Source organism: Montipora foliosa, chromosome 10, assembly GCF_036669935.1.
Source record: "Montipora foliosa isolate CH-2021 chromosome 10, ASM3666993v2, whole genome shotgun sequence".
Lineage (NCBI taxonomy): Eukaryota > Metazoa > Cnidaria > Anthozoa > Scleractinia > Acroporidae > Montipora > Montipora foliosa.
The window spans coordinates 14,169,017-14,184,016 of record NC_090878.1 but is presented as its reverse complement, the minus strand read 5'-3'; the positions used below and the strand labels follow the sequence as shown (position 1 = coordinate 14,184,016).

The 15,000-nt window shown below is 40.5% G+C and overlaps 2 protein-coding genes across 2 annotated transcripts in view; one reads left to right on the top strand and one right to left on the bottom strand.

Annotated features, from left to right (window-relative positions):
- LOC137973007 (zinc finger SWIM domain-containing protein 5-like) overlaps nucleotides 1-15,000 on the bottom strand; it is a 435,845-nt gene that overhangs the window by 300,024 nt on the left and 120,821 nt on the right. The gene's annotated exons all lie outside the window — the stretch shown is intronic.
- The window catches only part of LOC137972545 (zinc finger protein 729-like), a 64,884-nt gene continuing 59,731 nt past the window's right edge, over nucleotides 9,848-15,000 (top strand). The window contains exon 1 of the mRNA XM_068819293.1: nucleotides 9,848-9,979. The gene's annotated coding sequence lies outside the window, so the exon portion shown is untranslated. The remainder of the gene's footprint in view (nucleotides 9,980-15,000) is intronic.

Here is a 15,000-nt window from a genome sequence, read left to right as displayed (position 1 = left end):
AACTCAAGTTACTTTTTTTTTTAGTAACAGCACCAGAACTTACTCGTCCCCGAGCAGCACATGTAGAAACAAAAGGGTGTTTTCAATTATTGCCCAACAGCATATTATTGTGCTCTGGTTCTGCGTTCAAAACAACCTACAGTGTACGTTCACTTTGGTGCCTGCAGGGCACCGAGTGTGAACATTGCTTTGAATCGCTAAGTGTCACTTTTTCTTCCCTTGGAAAAAAGGCCATGTAGGTATCTCATGTACATTTTGCCTAGTTACAAAAAGGCAAACAGATGGTGAAAATCGGAGTAAAGCAAAACTCGATATTTTTCCTTATTGATAATAGATGTTAGGGTTCACAGTCCTACTAGCTGCATTAAGGTCTCCATCCTCAAAATGTGTATTTGATTGATAATGTGTAGCTCCTTTCTCAGTATTGAGTAAAATGAGCAAGCGATGAGCAACTCATGAGCAACCCATGAGCAAATGCTCAACCGATGAGCAACAAATGAGCAACTCTGAGCAACTCATGAGCAACTCCGAGCAATCCTGAGTAACTCAAATTGGGGCAGTAACTCACTCTTTCCGTGACTCAAAATGAGTAACACCGAGTAAGACCTGATCAGCGAGAGTTTGGTCTCTACTCATTTTGGTGCCGGATTAACTCAAATTGAGGGAGTAACTGCGAGGACCATTCGCTCCGTGACTCAAAATGTGTATAAAAGCAGACGTCAAGCACGCGATGCTCATTTGGAACAATACCTTTGGGTGAGCGTATTGTTTATTTCTGCCGCTACTGTCACAAACCGTTTAGTCGAGTTTACAACAGAGACCGTCACGAGGGGCAAAATTGTTGAAAACGCACAGATCAAGAACCTGTGGGAGGTGTAACAATGGCAGACGGATTTCAGGAAGTACCATCTGAGCCTGGGACACGTAAACATACAACGACAGAGTCATGAAACGTTTGATACGACAACTCCGATTTCTGCGTGCCGTGCTGCAAGATTCTCAAGGCCAGACACTACGTCACCTATTACAATTTGACAGTGGGGACCAGGTCGACGCGGTCAGCGAACTGGTCTTGAATTTGTTAAAGAAACACATTCCCATCCTTCCTCCCGCATTGCTGTCCCGTCTTTTTTTATTTTTTTAAACTTTAATTTTGATTCCATCACTTAAATACTTATATTACCGTGCAATTCAGTACATACACTACTCATGGTACACCAAAAATGGCACATCAAGTAAAGAAAAAAATATATAGGGCCAAGAAATGCCGGATTAAAGCAGTTTTCTTTGTAAAGGAGAACCTTCATATCCTTTAAATAAAATCGTTAGTTTTATCGATTGTTGAAAGTATTACAGGACAGATTTCGATGACACAGCTTCAGCGTTTTAACTTCTTTAGGTTGGAACTGAAGATGTTAAAGTCACGGCAAAGAACATGTACAAGTACACGGCCAATGTTTGCAAAAACGTAATCCTTCCTAACACTACAGATAATTACGTTAAGATAACCAACATGGTCGGAATTACAACTTTATAAGGAAGAGCCTCTAAGACGGTCTCCTGTGTTTCCAACAACATAATACAGGGGCGTAGCGTCCATATATGCACGTCCTTATTCCATAGAGACATGAATTATTTAAAGTCATTATAAAATCGGGCCAAGTTTTTTAAATTTTGAATTAAACTGTGTCGCTCTGTGTGTGAGTATTTCCAGTATCTTTTCATTAACCCATACAGGCCTGGCCAAACGGATCCAACGTGATACAACATTGTTGAATCCAACATTGTTGCTCTCTGTTGAAAAGTCAGGGGCACCTAACGACTAATTTGTTGTAAAATGTATTATTATACCGCAGTTAATGAAAATAAATGTTATTAAGGCATTTTCAGGTGTTTTTCAGTGTTGCTGGGAAAACAATATCTGTTCCTTTTTCCCAGCAAGACACACAAGAAATTTCCCAGCCAGCTAGATAAAATTGGTTGGTTTCCCAGCCAGCTGATCAAATTTATTTCCCACCCAGGAATTCCGCGCGCTTTCAAATCCCTCGATCCAAAACGACCGAACGAAAGCGACAAAACCAGGACAAAACTGGTTTTTTTCCGCAAGCGCAATCACTCTGACAAGCCGTCGTATGTTTGTGACTACTCTCTGGGAGAGGGAAGGGGTCCTTTTTTTTTTTTAGTGGTCCTCAGTCTTAAGAGTTGCTACAGCCATCTCTGGTTGAACTGCCAGAAAAAGTCAGTAATTCCCAGGCAAAACCTCTATCAATAATAAATTTCCCAGCCAGCTCATCGAAACATCTGTATTTTTGCCAGCCAGCAAGATTCCTCTGGGGAACAGATAATGTGAGGAAGAGATTCGTTGGGTGCCCCTGAAAAGTGTCAAACGACAACGAGGTGCAATGTGTTGGAACCAGCATTTTGGACTCAAGAGTCTGGAACCAAAATCTACCCAGAATCCTTAAAAAAAAAAATTCTCGCTATGTTGACGTTTTCAAGTTTCTTTTAAAATTGTCAAGAGAGTTACTCTCTCTAATGATAGCAAGAGGACAGCCAAAGGTCTTTCCCCAAGTGTGACGAACCTTGAGAAGACCCAGGGCGTCACTGCGTAGGGAGTAGCGTCCCGGGGTCTTGACTTGCATAAGATTCTGCAGATGCATTGGCGCCATGCCCCTGAGAGCTTTGATCACAAGAATAGCTATCTGTTCGAAGAGAGATTACTCAAGCTTTCGTCGTTCAGATATTCAAGACTTTGCTCGTTCACCATTCTGTAGCTTGAACTGACGTGGCAACGAGGGAAAAAGATGCAACGAATAACCCATCACTATGGATACCGATAGCCGCAGCGCTTGCGCGCGCGCAACAATGTTGAATGTGATGGCCGAACGAATGCAACACTGTCATTCACACCTTAGAACAAAAGAAACGTTGGATGATGTTGAAGACGATGTTTTATGGAAATCAAACTTCGTTCAATAACTTCCAACATCATGCAACATAGTGGCGAAACGATTGCAACATGTCGGACTCAACAATGGTGGATGATGGTGGATGATGTTGCACTAACATGTTGGACCCGTTTGGCTAGGCCTTAAAGGCAAGAAACGTAATAGTGGACGAAAGCAAAAAGAAAACTGTACGCTTCGTGGCCCCACACAGTGTCAGTCTTGTCACCAGTCCACCAGTTCCCGGTTATTTTTTAAAGAACTGTTATGATGATGATGATGATGATGATGATGATGTGATAGAGTGTTTCCACGTCACGGACGGCGGCCGTGTTGGTTCCCTAAACAAAAGATACGGCGGCCATGTTGGTGTCCCCAACTAATCCTCCGGGAATTTAGCTCTATTATCATGCAAACTTTTCTTTTGTTTCGGTGGAAAAGCAAGGTTACTGATCACGTGAGTGAAAACACACTAGAACAGAGTTTGCGACGTCACGTCTTGTCCTTTGCTTGTACTGTAAAGCCCCTAGCTGTTTGTGTTGTAGCTTGCTGCAGAGAAAACTCCACAGATAGGTAAAATAATAAACTAACTACTGCATTTTCCTTCGCATTTATTTATTGAAATGTCCTTCCAAAATAGTCGGAAATGGCATTTTCCAGACCCTAAATGTCAAAATTTTCTGAGGAAGAGTGCCCTCAGATGCCCATAGCTTGGAGCGCCTTTGGCCCTCAAAACATTCTTCGAGTGCGTAGATCTTCAAAATCTCACGCTACGGCCCTGCATAGGCGGAAATTTGGCTATCGCCTAATGCATTTTCCCGTTTGAAAGTTACTTAAATTAACTTAGAGGGACGAGGTTGTTTGCGACACTTTAAAATTTGGTTTGCACTTTTTAATTTTCTTTCTAAGTTCTTAAGCATCGTGCATTACAACACTCTGCATACAATAAAACGATCATGAAAATATAGTGTAAAAATATTACAAAATACGCTTCAACAAAAGGAGATCAAGGGGTTATAATGTCTGAAGTAATTTGTGCCACTTCTGCTGGAATGCAATTTGTGTTCCTGTAACAATGGAAACTATTTTTTCGGTTTTATGCCCCCGGCCGTTTACGAAGGCACAAAAGGGTGTTGCGCGAGTTGGGAAGCCGCGAGACCACGCTCTAACGACGGCGTGTTTTGCTGATATCTCAGAAAGGCGACGCATTATGAATAAGTTTGAGGATATGCGTCAATGCGTGCTACCTTTAGAACACGATGAATGAACTGGGCCCCTTCCTACGCAAGAAGGATATAACACTCACTAAGAGACTGGGACTCACTGGACTGTTGCATTCTTGTGATTTAATGTTGTGAGTTTGGTCTCTACTCATTTCTAGCGGGGTAACGCCGAGCATACTGGAGTGACTCAAATTGAGGGAGTAACTCCGAGCATACCTGAGTAACTCAAATGAGGGAGTAACTGCGAGGACCATTCGCTCCGTGACTTAAAAATGTCTATAAAGGCAGACGTCAAGATCGCTTTGCTCATTAGGAGCGTATGGCTCATTTCTGCCGCTACTGTCGCAAACCGACCGACAGAGACCGTCACGAGAGGCGAGGTTGTTCAAAAAGCACAGACCAGGAACCTGTGGGAGGCGCAACAATGGCGGACTGATAACAGGAAGTACCACCCTATACTCAGAAGACAGAAGTGAAGACGAGGAACTAAACCAAGACGAAGGGGAAGAGGAAGAAAAACGTTAGTGACTGGGACTCGAATTACAAAAATCCCTGCCGGAATTCAAACTCTTCGCCAAGACGTAGAAGAGTCACTGAGTTTAACCTATGACAAAAGAAGTCAACACGTTCTTGTAGGAGGGGGTCTCTGAAACGATAGCTGAGTCCACAGATTTCAATTCCCTGTTACTCGGTTTACAGAAGAAAGTTGCGAGGGCTGTACTTGCACAATCTCCACTGGTTTGAACGTCTAAAGCATGCCCCTGTGCATAAAGACGTCATGAAAACCCGACGTCGTTTTATAGAGGAAGATTCTATGGATGTTGGAGAGGTCGCAGCTGTGGAGAGACGAAAATTTTTATCGAACAGATGCTTGCAATTGAGCCAAACCCAATGCCCACACGAGAGGAGGAACAATAGGATGAAAGCGACTAAAAGAGAGTTTCATCACATCAGAGTCCTCTTGACAAAGACAACAAACAGCAGCTTACATGACAAAGAACGTTGCCTTGATACTGCTTGTGATTGCCTCTGACAAAGTATTTCCTTTTTTCGCATGAAATGCTTCCAATGTAGTGTATTACGTGACATCACTTGCCGTTAGATTATGCACAGCAAATGAACGAAATGATATATGAAATGAATCATATACTGAACTCTGGATATGAAATCAAGTAGAGCTATGATCCTCACAGTTATGGACGCAATTTTAGCAATTGCGTAGAGAAGCCTGAAAAATTCAGTACTTCAACAGGGTTTGAACCTCCCGAGTTCCGAGATCAAAAAATAACGAAAACCCTACCCCGGTGGATTAATGTTAGTCAAGGAGTTCCACGTGACCATCCGCAACCAGGGTGAAAAAAAAGTTGCTAAAAGGTTCTTTAAAGTTTCATAGTATTCTTATGTGTCAACATACTCCTTAAAAAAACAGTTAGACACGCAGTGTGTATTGCATGACAACTACTGTATTTCGCATATTTTGTAACGGTCTCGGGGTTAAATACCGGCTGCAAATGTCATGCTTAATAAAATAGAACCCAAACGCAGTTCGTTGTTCATGTTTTGTCCTTTGTTTCCTTTTGTTTCTGTTTTTGCTACTGCCGGTGCTTATGGCATTTCTCCGGCACCTGAATGAATTTTTACTTGACGGTTTAAGACTTCCAGTGTTGTTTAATGAACAGCGATGTTACGCGGTTAAGATTTTCTATTTTGCACCTTTTTTGAGCGAACTGATTACTGTGATTGCCAATGGGTTTTCCAGTTCTCAGTGCAGTAGGCCCGGTAAAACTGTCGGGCGATGTAATTCTAACATTAAATAATCTCTATTCAGCCGTAAAATATGTAAATCTCTCCCGTCGCCCCAGTCAAGTACTTGAAAGTCACATTAAAGCAAATCCCCACCCTTGATGCCAGTATCGCTAGCGTTGTGATATCCTGGTCCCAGAGGTTCCAACATGACAACCACGCTATCCTCACCTTTCTCTCGGCTGTTTTAATCGCCAACTAATCAAATTTTGAATTGCGTGGATGTTAAAATATCTACCAATCGGAATCGACAATCATAAACTGCACTGTAAATATATATTACGTTAGCCTGCAAGCAGGCTTCCGTTGAAATGACGCGCGGTCGAAATATAGTGGCTTTGGTGACTCTAGTAACCAAGCCCCTATATTTCGACCGCGCATCTTTTTCAACAGAAGAGGCTTGATGCAGTGGCCACACCGGGTTGGTGTTAGCGTGTGTCACCTTGCTTTTATCGTTGTTCAACAGAAGAGCCTGCTTGCAGGCTAACATTACATGGAAATGAGATTCGTTGGGATCGAAACCAGGGGTTTTTCCTTCGTTAATTTGTTGTCGCCGCTTCGCGGCTAAATTTAATCCAAGAAGAAGACTGAGAAGAAGAAAAAAAAAACCTCGGGCACCACGGTAGCGTTTTAGTTGTGGGGATACCCAAAAGGCGAAGATGCCCTTAAGGTGGGGGTGCACATGAATTTGAAGAGCATTTTAAGAGTTTTAAAGACGGGATAACAGAAAGAAAATTGATTCTTCGGGTATAAACAAATTCTATAGAAAGAAAATTATTTTTGGAACATCAACAGACAGTTGCCTCAACCCAAGAGCACACCAGGTTGGTAGGGGACTGTTTGGGTGTCCATATATCAATTGTTAACTTCAAATTACATCAAATTTTAACTATTTCTGATTTCTCAAAATGTTACTACTCTTTTGAGAAAAACTATGACCTCCAAATATACCGTAAAATCACCAAAACATTGATTTGTGTTTTGAACAATGGGCTTTTGTATTGGTTGAAACGCGAACGAGATATTTCCATTAAACCGATTTTAAGGGGGAGTGAAAACGGCTTTCAGGTTTGCCCCCCTGTCCCCCTCTCCCCCCCCCCCCTCCCTCCTCCCCCTCCCCCTTCCCCCTTACCACTGTGAAAGAGGAAGCAGAGAAGAGAGACGCTGGGAACGAGTTAGGGGACGAAGAGTTCTGTGGAAAGGAGTGGCTTCGCATTGAGAATAGTCGAGCTGTTGCAAGCAAAAACTCCCCTACAGAAGGTAAGAATGTTTGCTTGCTGCATTTTAAGTGAGAGATCAGTCTCTAGGAGGTTGTTCTATCGTTATATGGAAGTTTGTGGGCCTGTCTCCTTTTCGGAAATGATCATTGCGGCCCTTTCTTCGGAAAGCGGGCTAAATGACCGCGAACGTATCACAAAATCGCTAAATGACCACAGCACTTATTTCCAAAATGTTAGTATTGCCATTATTGCGATAAGTACTTATATCAGTCAAGCACGTTGAAAATTGAAAGCCATTAAATTGGAGTGTGAGAGGCACCCAAATATAAAATACGTGTTCGGGAGAGTCAAGATGTTCTACGAATTTCGGTTCTACGTTGTAAGCAGCTATAGAGTTCTTTGCTAAAACATCACCTAAAAGATTTGCAACCATGGGAAAAGTAGTCCCTTACGTTTTCGGAAGGGATATTTTTGCACCTCGCAGTTTCGGATGAGCAATGGTTTCCTAGGAAGTTGAGTTCGTAGAAAGTAACATTCAGCTAGCAATTTCTCAAATGAAGATTCCATTCCTTAAATTTTTGGGCACTTCAATTTTCAGCCAAGGTATCCGAACAGATGAAATTCTTCTAGGTGATAAAAACATCTGTTAAGAAAGTCTTCATACATTACAAGGATTCTTGAAATATCTCTCACGGGCTTTTGGCTTAATTTGCTCGTAGGGTGATGCCCTTGATAGTGTTGAGTGCTCACAGAAATGCATTGAACAGATTGACGGCTGTAATCGACAACTTCTCAGCCGTCTAAACTAAGATAACATTGCATACATCGAGTATCGCGAAGATCGGCACGAAATTTAGAATTTATCGGGCTGCCGGACACGGAGTATTTTCGATATCCCTTCAGTCTTTTCATTAGATTGTACGTTAACGTAATTTCCTATATGTTTGTAAAATAATAAAAAGCAACGACCATTTTCACTTTCAACTTGAGTTAGATAGCGGCAAGATTGAACAAAACTTTAGCACAGCAGCGATTGTATTCACCTAGTCACCAGAACTCTAATCATCGGTTCTTTCGTTCTTTGAGGTAGGCTTTAATTTAATTGTTATGGATTTAATTTGGATTTAAGGAAATTATTCTCAAAGACTCCTGGCAAACTTGAATCAATAGAGCGGTTTGCGTTACTCACAGGCGACCCAAACACTATCCTTCATTAAAGGAAGGATAGGAGAAAATTTCAAAACTAGCCCAGAACGCCTCAAATCGTTAAATCTTACAAACCGTTACGTTGACTGAGCAGTCGAATTATGTGTTTGGGCTGCCTGTGCACAGTCAATAAAATCCTTCTTTGTTGAGATAAAGCGACGACTCATCTCCTGCGACAAGAAGACAATTTTTGCGGGTAGATCAGTTAACTCCAAACAATGGATCAGTTCACCAAAGTCACGCAACACCGTAGGCATATTGACAAACTCAGCGAAAAAAGTGCTTATGTTTTGAAGTAGTGAACCGTTTTTTTTAATCTGTTTCTTCTGTTAGTTAAAAAGATAGCATAAAGGGACTACTTTTATAGCTGTGCTTTGCAGTATACATTACGCCCCTTCGAGGGTGCGAACAAACAATGGCAAAAGTACGCAAAGTCCTGCGTAACGGAAAAAGCTCCGGATGAAATCATAACTATGATTAAAGATAATGGTGTCGCTTATCTATTAAACTTGTTAAACAATTTAACTTAAGTTGAAAGTGAATTTGCTCGTTGCTTTTAAATAAAAATAAAAATAAAAATTAATTACATTTTTTTGCTGACGGCCCAGAGTCCAGCTCGGTCCAGTCCAGCTTTCATAATATGCCGTTAAGGTCGGGACACACTAGGCGACAAGTCGCAGCGACATGTCTCTGCGACAAGTTGCTCCATGTGCACTACTTGCAAAACAAGTCGCTGCGACACGACGCCTGTTCGGAGCACACGCAGTGATCTTGTATGTGCGGGAATGTGAACTAGTTTTCTAATTCAATATAGCTGACCATATGACGCTCTCTCATTGGTTCATTTATATTTTGTCGCAGCAGCGACTTGTTGCCGGAAGTGTACACACGATGCGACAACGCTGCTTTCGCTAATTTTGTCGCTGCGATAAGTCGCACGAATTCAAACTGGTTTGAATTCGTGCGACTGATCGCGGCGACAAAATTCTGCCCCAGCGACAATGATTTTCATGAAATTAACCGTGTCACACAAGGCGATTTGTTGCGACGACTTGTCCCCACGACCTGTCGCAGCGACTTATCGCCTAGTGTGTCCCGGCCTTTAGTTGAACTGTTCCTTTTTTAACTAAATCATCTCAATATTGACTTGTCGATTTGACTTTTCGCTGGAGCGCCCGGCTATTAAACCATTTCACACTTCACCAAACCATTTGCCGCTGAGTTGAGTCGTTTGAACAATTAGTTGAACCGTTTCTTTTTGAGCAAAATTGTTTCAGTCTTGACTGGTCCATTTGTCACTTCATTTCAATTTATTGTATTTTTGGCGGTGGTGGCCGCCCATAGAAATGATTAATCATTAATCCGCTCGTCAGAGGAACGCTTGCGCTGTTTTGACTTTCCGTCAGGACTCAGATTATTTGATGAAACTGATAACTTAGCTAAGTAATTCTGCAGATGCGCTTCTTGTCTTCAAACAAAACTCCTTTAGAGGGGAAGAAAGTCTTCTATTATTAACGCTCCCGCAGATTGACTAAATAGGAGAGAGAGAGTGTGCTGATATTTCAATCGTTCGATCTGTGTGGTAAGTGATAAATTTCGTTCTTTCTTTTTCGAGTTGGAGATCACGGCATTAAAAACTGTTGTTGCTAACATTTGTGTTCAGCAAACAAGTTCAGGTGCTTTATTAGTGGGAGTATGTATGACTCCTGGTGCAAAACCAAAGCAGCATGTTGGCCCTGAAATTAAGTGCGTCATTCAAAATAAACACCAACTCTGTGATTTTACTGTGTTCATCAAACTTACATTTTACCCTCTTAATTATGTAGCTCGGCAGGGCAAATTGCCATAATTTGTGGTCAGAAAACTAACTTCGGCCATAATTTAATGTAAATCTCTATTTTTAACACGATCAGTAGTTAAAGCTGAACAGCTTGTTGAGTCGTGTATAATAAGAAACAAGAATGACTACAAAATATATACATTAAACTGAGACTGAATAATAACTTAATAGTATACATTACAATCATCATACTTGTGCAAGTTGAAGCACGAATTGCTGTGGTTATTTGTTCTACTTTTCGTGTGTGACCTCTTTTCCAAAATACTGAAAATACGAAAAGTTTCCAAGTAAAATCATTGTATTTGGAACCTCTCGTAAGCAACTGCGACCCTTTATTAGAGGGGAATCCCGAACCATCGAGTTTGCAATCGAGTTCCTAACTCGAAAACCAACTCGAAATCCAGCTCGAAGTCTAACTCGAAGTCTAACTCGATCTTCAACTCGAACTCGAACTCGAGTCCAAACTCCAGGGATTATTTCTCCCTTTAATATCTCTGGTAAGCGACCACTTCACAGATAATAGAGCGGAAATTGGATAGTAAGCCGCAGTAAGATTATCGCATTTCTGGGTAGTACAAGAGTGGGAAATTTCTCAATGGGAAGTACCGGATTTTCAGTTTTACTGGAAATTGACTTTCTGCACGAATAAACTTGCGTCTGTGAATAAATGAAGATAAGACCGCATTCCATGCACGGTTTCTGTCTTGGTAATCTTTGCGTCACATGTTTATGTTATATTCGCTTAATTTAAAGTGTTTATAACAGTCAGCAATCGAGCGTAGGCATAGATGTATCATAAATAAGCTGATTGAATTACTAGCACTGGCACTTGTTTTACGGTTTTGATGTGAGCGCTCTATGAAGCGATAACCAAAGCTCAAGTGTGGAAAACAGTATCAATTGACTTGTGAATGAAAAAAAAACGAAAAGGTAAAGAATGAAAATACTGCATGAATGTTGTTTGTTATTAACCGCGCGGCCATGGGCCGAGCGCGGTTCTTGCTCTTCAATCGGTTTATTATTATTATTTTTTTGTCGTTTTGTCGGAGAGCTGAACCAGACTTCCACTCGGCCACATAGTCAGTGGGACTTCCAGTCACGCAACTTAGGATGTTTATTCGCCAAAAAGCTGTTAAAACTTTAATGTACTTAAAATTTTATGAATATAGTCCGCTTTTTATTTACAACAAAATATATATTTTTTTGTGTCTTATTGAAACATGTAATCGTGACTTTTAAGAAAGAAAGCTAAGACTATTACGTTATCGGAGATTTCACTACGGTTTCGACTGATGATGCAATCGGAGAATTGACAACGGCTATAAGTAATGGCGCAATACCTTTGTGCGCTGCCGTTGTTGTCAGTTTGTTGTGCTACAGATTGATCAAGTGATTTTGGTTCTATAGTCAGTGAATCAACAAAGACTGCTTTGGAATGTGTACTACGTTGCGACTATATAGTGGTAAGAAAACAGATAAATTTTCAAAGCGCGGTTTTAAGATCTGAAAGATCTTCTTGTTTTAAAAGTGGATTTGGTTGACTTGTGTTCCAAAGATAACTACAGTGGAATCCCGGGAGATTTCTCGAACCTTCGGTTTCTCTAACCGCTGGATACCTCGAATCAGTTGTTGTCGCGACGGAGCATACAGTTGTAAGTCTATTGCCAACTTTGGAACGAGATTATGGAACTCTCTTCCTCCTGGCTACTGGTACTTCCTATTGTTTTCTGTGCTAAATCCATTGTTATCTTTGTTCGTTCTATTGTTCTTCTGGCCAATCCTGAAGCCCGTTCAATGAGGTACGACACGACTCCCAGACTGGCGCGAGCGCGCGCGCGCGCTTACACAAAAAATCCATTCAAAAGACAATTAGGGAATTTCTTCTCACAGTACTCGGAGTTGAGGATGCTTATGATGACCCTTACTCATTGATAACAAAACTGAATAATCATTACTATCGTACGCTATAACTGAGTTTGATTCATTTATTCATTCACTTATTTTAATAATGTTGTAATAATTATGCAATTTTCTACAATAATAATAATAATAATAATAGTAGTAAAAAATAAAAAATAAATAATAATAATAATAATAATAATAATAATAATAACTTTATTAATCTCCTCGAAAGGCTTTTCATCTTAATTTACAATATCAGATATCTAAAACTTAGGTTTCCAAAAATACCCTTAAAAATGCTGTTTTATTTTCACTCTAAATACATCTAAATTAGTGATAGACTGAAACTCATCTATTCCACAGCTTTTGGCCTCTGAAAGTAAATGCGCGCTGACCTGCAGCCGTCCTACAGAGTGGTATATGTAGGCGATCCCTGTTCCTAGTGTTGCAGTTGTGCACTTCCGATCTGGTTTTAACCTTGTGACAAAGATATGGAGGTGCAAGTCCAGATTTAAGCATTTAAATACCATGGTAGCATCCCTAACCGTAGGTTGTTTAATAATTGGCAGCCACTGTAACTGTTTAAGAATAGGTGTAACATGATCAAGCAACCAACACTTATGCGTTTTCTAGTCATCCCTTCTGCTCTCCGGCTTACAGATGATGTTGTCGCTTATCTATTAAACGATTTAACTTAAGTTGAAAGTGAATTTGTTCGTTTCTTTTATTATTTTTTTAATTGAATGTTTTGGTTGACGGTCCAGAGTCCAGCTGGGTCCAGTCTAGCTTTTATAATATACCAAAATAACTTGAGATTTTACTTAAGCCTTCACACTCGCATAACTTATTCGCTCATAAGTCTTACTTAACAGCCAAGTGTAAAGACTACCATTTATTTATCAAAGAAGACACATCACTAGAGACTTGAATGGCTTGTCGTCAGTGGAAAAACTGAAATGATTTTACCTCAGTAGAAAGCGAAGAATTCATAATTTCATAATACCGTGCGTTTTCGTTTTTTTCGTGGTGCCATTCCCTGAGCGAACTGGCTCTCAGAGTTATGGGCATAGGGAGTACAATGTTGTTTTCTTCATGTTAGACTGCCGCCGCTTGCGATAAGATCATCAAATAAATTGCACTCTACTGCACTTCAGTGAAGGGAAATTATTAATAAATGAACTTGCCATTTCAAACTTATAACCAGGGGTTTCGGGAGCAATTAGAAGTACCGGATGCAGTGGTTCAGCTGGCGGATGTGCATTGTTCGCGCCGCTAGCGCGAACGGTGAGTGCCGGAGGCACAAACGCCTAGTGGGGTCCGGGGGCATGCCCCCCGCCCCCCTGTGAAATTTGTAAAATTGGACTATCTAAAATGCAATTTCCTGCGTTCCCTGGACCGGAATTGGGTAACCAGAAAGGTCTTTTAAGGCGTTAAAAAATACTAAACAAACAAGAAGTATTTGATTGATTTGGCAATTATAAAACTAGAAATAGTGTTCACTAGAGCTGCCCCCGCTTTTGATAACCTGTTTATGGGATGTGTATTTAATATAAATACTGTGCATAAGACCGTTGAAAAATTAACGTTTCAAGCATTTTATTGAAGTTCACATTCATGTAAGTAGTTAACAGCACAAGTAAAGTGGTTGTTGTGACATCGCACTACACCTCTTAGTTTGTACTGAACTCCCCTGATTAGAATCTCCTCAAACACATTAATGCAGGGGGGAATTCAATGAAAAGGAAACGTGAGTTTAATACGTTCCTTGAAACAGGCTCAGTAGTTTGAGTATCACAATTGGCACAATTTAACCTTCCTGGATTTGTATGCATTTCAGTAACAAAAAGAGGCCACATATTGTTATCAAAACCCAGCTGGTTTAATCCATATGCTGTAACTACTGTTAAAAGAATACTGCTATTCAAAGTCACAAAATTCGAGCATGAGCTACAAAAAGAATCAAATATTCTTAGTGTCATGAAAAGGCTCTCTGTTATAACTGTAGTTAGTTACAGCTTAAAGGGGATGTAGAAGTAATATTATTTGTATAAGGTATACGACAAATGACTTGAAAGGCAATAAACAGAAAAACAATCACATGGGGTGCTTACCATTTAGCCAAATAATCCGGACGGAATGATCGTTGCATGAAATTAAGGTAAGCGATTTTCCAAATTTATTGACCAATCAGATGAGAATGACGCTTCCCATTTACCACCCAGCATTCCATCCTGCATATTTACTCGATCTTGTGAGAAAGGGCCTGGAAACGAAACGATTCTCCTAAATGGTAAGCGAATTTCCCGATTTCCATTTCGAACCGAAAAGTGGACTACCTCTGGAGGTTGTCCACATTTCCGAAAAGATTTTCCGAAAAATTGCCTTTCCATTTGACTTCTAACCGGAATTTCCGGATTTTTTGGCTAAATGGTAAGCACCCATGGTGTCCCAAGAGTGACCGAAATAAAACTCCTTCTGACAATATCACTACGAAATCAAGAAGAAAGATTATGTCAATATGATAAAATGATCACTTGAGGGAAGACTTTGTCATTTAGCAAATTCTCCCAACTAATAGCATAAGAGAATGAATGTGGATCAGTCAGGAGTATTTGCATGTGGATATTGAGGCTTAACGAGAGAAATTTAAATTTTGTTTCCAAAGTACAATGTCGCAATGTTTTTTAATCAAGATTGTAATTTTTATGCCTAAAGACCTTTACAAATTATTTCAAGTAGAATTAATATTTCAAGGAGATGATAAAAATGTAATGAAAAAGGGAGGTCACAGTGCTCGTTTCCCTGGTACGACGCAGGCGCTATTTAAGCCACTTTGACAATTGCCGCTAATTCGCGATGTT